At 35.8% G+C, this 6,268-nt stretch overlaps 1 pseudogene; it reads left to right on the forward strand.

The window, feature by feature from the left end:
- The first annotated feature begins 3,087 nt into the window (after positions 1-3,087).
- Positions 3,088-6,268, forward strand: part of LOC103746579 — a 128,665-nt pseudogene continuing 125,484 nt past the window's right edge.

The following is a 6,268-nucleotide window of genomic DNA, read 5'->3' on the forward strand; positions in this document are numbered from 1 at the left end:
GTGAGTGCTTCACAAGCCAGGTGGAGGACCATTGACTTACAGTTGTACATGACTCTTAACAATTTCAGCATCTTTCATACTGAACATAATATATTAGAACAGTGCTTGGGTCATCTTAGAAATAGATAAACTAGTGTATGAAGGCTGTATATGCAGAACTCCTTAGGTGATTGATCAAAATGGCTGCAAGCAAGAGTTAGGCAACTCCACCTCTCAGGTCAAATGTAGTCAAGAGCTTGTTTTAACAACAAAGTTTGTTACAGTATAGTTACGCCTGCTTATTATCTGCATCCTTGTCCATTCTAAGAGAAAAGTCAGTTGTTTGAAGTGAAAACTTATCAGTTCACAAAAGCCAAGTATTTATTCTAATGCTAGTTACAGAAAAAGGTTATCATTCTGCTTTAAAGAAACAAGAAAGGAAACTGGGTCAAAATTCCTCTGCATAAGGCAAAAATCTTAATATCTATTAGAAACTTGTTTCTAGAGTTTATAAATAGTTCTTACGCCTTGAAATTTTCCCAGCTAACAGGAAAAAAAAAAAAAAAAAAAAAAAAAAAAAAGGTGCCGGTGTATCACGTCTTTTTCTAGCTGTAAATGGTAAGTGCACTTTATATCTGTTCCCTTAAATTAGGCCAAGCTGTGGCTGCCAAGGGGGCTGAACTTAGCCAGCTTAGCTAAGCCTGCACACCTCCATCCACTAGTCTTGAGAAGTAGACTGCAATGCCTTCTATCATTCAGTGAGGATTATAATTCTTCAATATTCCGCATGTTTAATAAACATACTTCTAGCAAGCGATCACTGTTTCCATTTCCACATATTTTGACATGATATATTTCATGCAGCTTGACTACAATGTTATATCAAGAGATAAAAAATATATATTTCAAGAACAAGTAAATATTTTCAAGTGTATGTTTACAGTCTTTGCTGTCATCTGGAGATTAGCCCAGCGCCTCACTCATGCTAAGCTTGGCTTCTATGTTATCAGCAGAAAAGACAAAGGGTATTTGTGTTGTTTACTGTCACACATTTTAATGTTTGCTTTCCTTGTTTGGTAGGACTGATTTTTCAAATAATTTAACTGAGAAGTTGTATATTCCAAGTATACAAAGACATAATTTGATGTACGTGTATAATGAGTGTCATATTGAAATTATTTATATTCATCATTGCTCAAGCTGTAAATGACATTTGAAAACTCCCTCTAACTGCCCCAGTTTTGAAAAATATTTACAAAATAGAGAGTATTATGTTAGGTGAAGTAAGCCTGACACACAGTGACAATGTTTTACAGTATGGTGTCACTTATTTGTGAAATCTTAAAACAAACAAACAAAAAAAAAAACTTTCTGTTCCGGGCTGGAGAGATGGCTCAGTGGTTAAGAACACTGGTTGCACGTGCAGAAGACCTGGGTTCCATTCCCAGCACCCACATGGCAGCTAACAACCCTCCACGATTCCAATTTCAGGGGATCTGACACCCTGTTCTGACTTTGGTGAGCAGTGCACAACATGGATGCACTTACACACATGCAGGTAATACACTGATACACATAAAATAAAAATAACAAATAAAATACTTTTTTAAAAAGTTGAGTTCAAAACCAGAATGGAATGGTGATTGCTCCAGTTGGAATTACAGTGGAAATGATGAAATGAGATGTTAGTTAATTTTTTTTTTCTTTTTGAGACGGGGTCTTCCTGTAGCCCCAGCAACTGGCCTGGAACTCTCTATGTAGACCAAGCTGGCCTTGAACTCACAGATATCTGCTTGCCTCTGCTTCCCAAATGCTGGGATTAAAGGCGTGCACCACCACACCTTACTCTTCTATGGATTCTTAACTGTTATATTTTTAACAACATAGTCCAATGTCCAGAAAAATGTGTTTTTCTTAAGTACTCATATAATAAACAGACATTAAAGAATCTGATATAATATTTTGAAGGAGTGAATGAACAATAAACAAATCCCTCATAACCGCTGTTGAGTGCGAGAACTGACAGTTACACTATTTGAGTAATTTTATGTAATTTCTGCCTTTTATTTACTTTTAAATTTAATATGCTTCCAAATAAACATCAATAAGAATTTGTTTAAAACAGAAAAATTCATGTAAAAAAAAACCAATATTTTTAGAATACTCAGACTTGTTTTGGAAGTGAACATCTGGAATGTTTAAGGTAAAAGGAAAATTACAGAATTCATGATATTTTAATTAAAAAATTTAAAGAAGGATATGAGTATATTAGCACAGGAAATCAGTAATGTGGGTATTGAATAGTCTATTTTAAAATTTTCCAATGCTATCAACTTTTTTTATTTTGGTACTAGAGATTGAATAAAATTCTCTGTGCTAGGTAAGCTTTCACACACAATACCTGTGTATATTTGTTGTATACCTGACCTTTAAATGCCATCAACTTTAAAGGTATTTTTATTTATTTGTCTATATTTATTTTTGGAAAAAGGGTTTACCTGCAGCCCCAGATGACCTGGAACTCACTATGTAGCCCAAGCTGTCCTAGATCTCATAGTGATCTGCCTGCCTCTACCTGTGGAGTGCCAGGACTAAAGGTGTGCACCATCATATCCAGTCTTTAAACATATTTTAATAAGACATTAAAATATTAGTGTCTTCCTTATTTGTACTTGTAAATAGTTGTCTTGATATTTATATATGAAAATCTTTTTTCTAGTGTTGTCTATGAAAAAAGAGCATAAATGTCAAAGTTCTTGTCTACTGTATCTTGAATAATCTACCCTCTGACCCCCAGAAGCCTTCAGTGGTGGGCCTCAGGGAAAGATGCAAAGGCAAGAGAAAGAGATAGCTCTTATGGGTTTAGAAGGGTAAAGATCAAGTCAAATTAAAGGACCTGTGGGTGTGAACAGGTCAGGTTTGATTTGAGCTCTTTTAAAGCTCTCCAGACATCTTACATTACTGGAGAAGATGAACTTCAGGGGTTTTTCTGTATTTATTTTTGTGTTTTTTAAGTATCCGTGCTTGTCAGAAGAAGGACAAGGAATTGGTAAAGAGAGAATGTTTAAAATTTAAAGCAAAATCCAAGCAAGACATAAAGTTAAGTTCATGGATCGGGTGTGCAATGCTGAAGAGAAGGTTGTGATTACAGGAGACTCAATGTCAACTCCAGAGCTGTTCACACCTTCAGCTCTGTGGGGTGAGGCAGGGACAGGGGAAGGGAAAGCAAAAATACAGACTGAGGCTCTTTAACACTAACAACGGGGCAGGATTAAAACAGGCAGGAAATGTATCTCTGTCTTCAGAAGCACTATCCCACTGTGATTTTAAAAAAGTGTGAGATCGCATTTATATATTTTGTATTTGTTATTTCAAATTATCCTGGTGTCAAAGGGACTCATTTGATTTCTCAATTTAACAACAGTTTCTCGGCTGCCCAAAGCATCCTCACTTGGAGATGTTTAGCCTTAGGAATAAAACACCGCTGAGAGAGGTCTTCGAAAACTTGCTATCAAACAGTATTTATAAATCACGATTGACTTGTCTTTCCCATTGTACCAAATTATCGAAAGTTTATCAATAGGTAAGAAATCAGATGATAGAAACATATTTGAACAACTTTAAAATAATGAATTCCTGAAAAATAAACACCTGTTTTTTCTTATATCATCATCTTTAAAAAATATAAACATTTAAAATAGCCACAAATAATTTTTGATAAACATTTCAATAGAGTTTTTTTATAAAATAAACTTCTTTCAGGCAATTTGGTTCCTGACAGTAAAATTATTTCAAAGTCAAAACCAATGATCATGAGAGGAGTTTACAAATTCCTGGGCTCATGGGAGTTCAGACTTATATTTCCAAAGGTAGAACTTTGGCACTTAGTTTTAGGCAAAAGTCAAGATCACCACTCTAACAAATACAAATAAGCCAGGGATGAAAGAAAATTGAGCCTGAAGGGTGTTAGTGCTGACAGTGGCAGGAGCAGTTGGCTAATATGGGATAGGGGAAGGGTGATTTTGTTTTGATTGACTAAACACTGCCAAAATCATCCTTGCAGGAAACAGTGTTTTATATCCACAGGAAAATAAAAGAGAGGATGTTTATGAAAATAGTTTGGTCATAGGTAAAACTGAGGGAGTGGCCCTGCTGTGATGTGTGAAATTCCTCACTGGACAATAATCTTCTGGGAAACCTGTTACCTTAGCATATCAGAAAAACATCAGGCACACAGACATCAAGAAATTGGGGTATTTTTTCTAGTTTGGGTTTTTAATATATTATTAAATCATTAATTGAAAATAACTTTTAGTTCTTAAGTAGAAAAAATACAGTTTAAGCCAGTTCTAAATATTCTTTCTGAGTAGTTAACATTAAACCCAAGTTGTGTGTGTCCATGTAATTAAAAATAAATAAATGTAACGATCTAATCACATTTGACTGCTTACCCTAAAAATGATTACTTTATTTTCAGTTCAATGAGACACATATGCCACACACACACACACACACAAATACTAATGTCTTCTATGATAGTTTTGAAATAAATACAATGCGTTTTACTGTGAGTACTATCTGTAAGATTTTAAGCATACAAAATATTTTGATGCTTCAGGGAATTTTACATAATTGATGATATGGTTTGCAGAGAATAGTTCAAATGACTGATTTTGAAGTATCCCCTTCCCATGAGACCAGCTTGGGCCTTAGTCAGTCCTTCATCATCGCTTCCTCATATCCATGACACCCGACAGGAAAAGGAAACCACAGACTAAGGATTGAGTAGGATTTTGTAGCTATAGCTACTTGGCCCTTCTCAGAAACACAATCTCAGCCCTCTTACCACACTATGCCATTTTTCTGTTGGCAGGAGAGCAATCCAGGCAAGGCTAAGCCAGATAGATGCCTTTGACCAGGAAACCTCCTAATTACCCCAGACTTACCAGAGCATCGGGTGCGTTTTGTGAAGCTGTCTTGGCGCATTAAAGGGAGATCTTGTGTCTGTGCAACTGAGCCTGTGCTTTGCCTATTCACTGAACCTGCTGGAAACCTGCCTTAGGTGATGCACATCACACTATTAAAAGAGGCAGCTCCACGTGATGAGGCCACATCCTGCTAGAGCAACAAGAAGTGCCAGAAAATGAAACTCTCAAACTCTCACAAGGTAGCAGAAGCCCACGTGGTTCACAATCAGCACTGAGGACTTTATCACAGGGAAGGACTTGTGAACAAAATCAGATGAGCTGAGAAGCCAAATTGAACACAGTGGAGGGGGTGACTTCAACAGGGCCTCTAGAAGCTGCCCCCACCTCAGTCTTTTCCCTAATTTCAGTCTCATCTTTACAGTAATCTCATGAATTAACTCACAGAATTTACACTGTGATTTCTGAAGGCTGCAGTTTCAGAGATTCCCCACTGTGTTTTTGTTTCATTTGTTATGTCAGCACAGGTACATCACCTCCTTGTCTTGTTGGGGTTTGTAAATGACAACACAGAAGACTGCTGGGCCACATTTTGCAGGAAGATTATAAATACATTTCAATGTAGAATTGGATTATGCAAAGTATAAGGTTAAATGTTAAGACAGATATATGTAAAATAAATAGATATGGTATTTATCACATTAATGAGCATCTACACAATTCATTCCTTCATGTCCAACAGCTCAAGAAGCAAGTGACAAGACTGAGATTAGAGAATTATAGACCTTGTCACAGTTTAGCATAACATCAAAGAGGTAGAATGAAGCTTCACACCTTGGATGCCTATCCCGGAAGATGATGCTCTCAATCAATAGATTTTGTATATTCAGGAGTATATGCTGAAACATTGTAAAGAAAATCTATCAAACGAAACAAATAAAGTAAATAAATATATCTTGATGTCTTCATGTGCTGCAACAGAAAAAAAAAATGTTTTTCAACATGGTGTGCATGTCAACAGAACTGCTATTTACCTTTAATTCCTTTGGGTGGGGGGGCAAAAAGAAACCATCATAGATGATTTATCTTCAAGCTTTTGAGTTTTAAATAGAAGTTAATTCTCTCAAAAACACACTGAGTATAGTTCTGAAAATCACTAAGGATGCATAACATAATCATTAATCTATAGCTCATTTATTAGAGAACCCAATACATTTTCCAAGTTGAGATACAAAAGTGTGTGAATTTGTTCAATTTTCAGAAATGTTAGTGCAGCTAAATACTTAATGGTGGTTGCTTAAAGGTTACTGATGAGTTCTGAGAAAATATTCAGCAGAGGATTTGGTTATATATATATAACTTAT

The sequence above is a fragment of the Nannospalax galili genome, unplaced genomic scaffold (genome assembly GCF_000622305.1).
Source record: "Nannospalax galili isolate Female #2095 unplaced genomic scaffold, S.galili_v1.0 scaffold663, whole genome shotgun sequence".
NCBI classification, from domain to species: Eukaryota; Metazoa; Chordata; class Mammalia; order Rodentia; family Spalacidae; genus Nannospalax; species Nannospalax galili.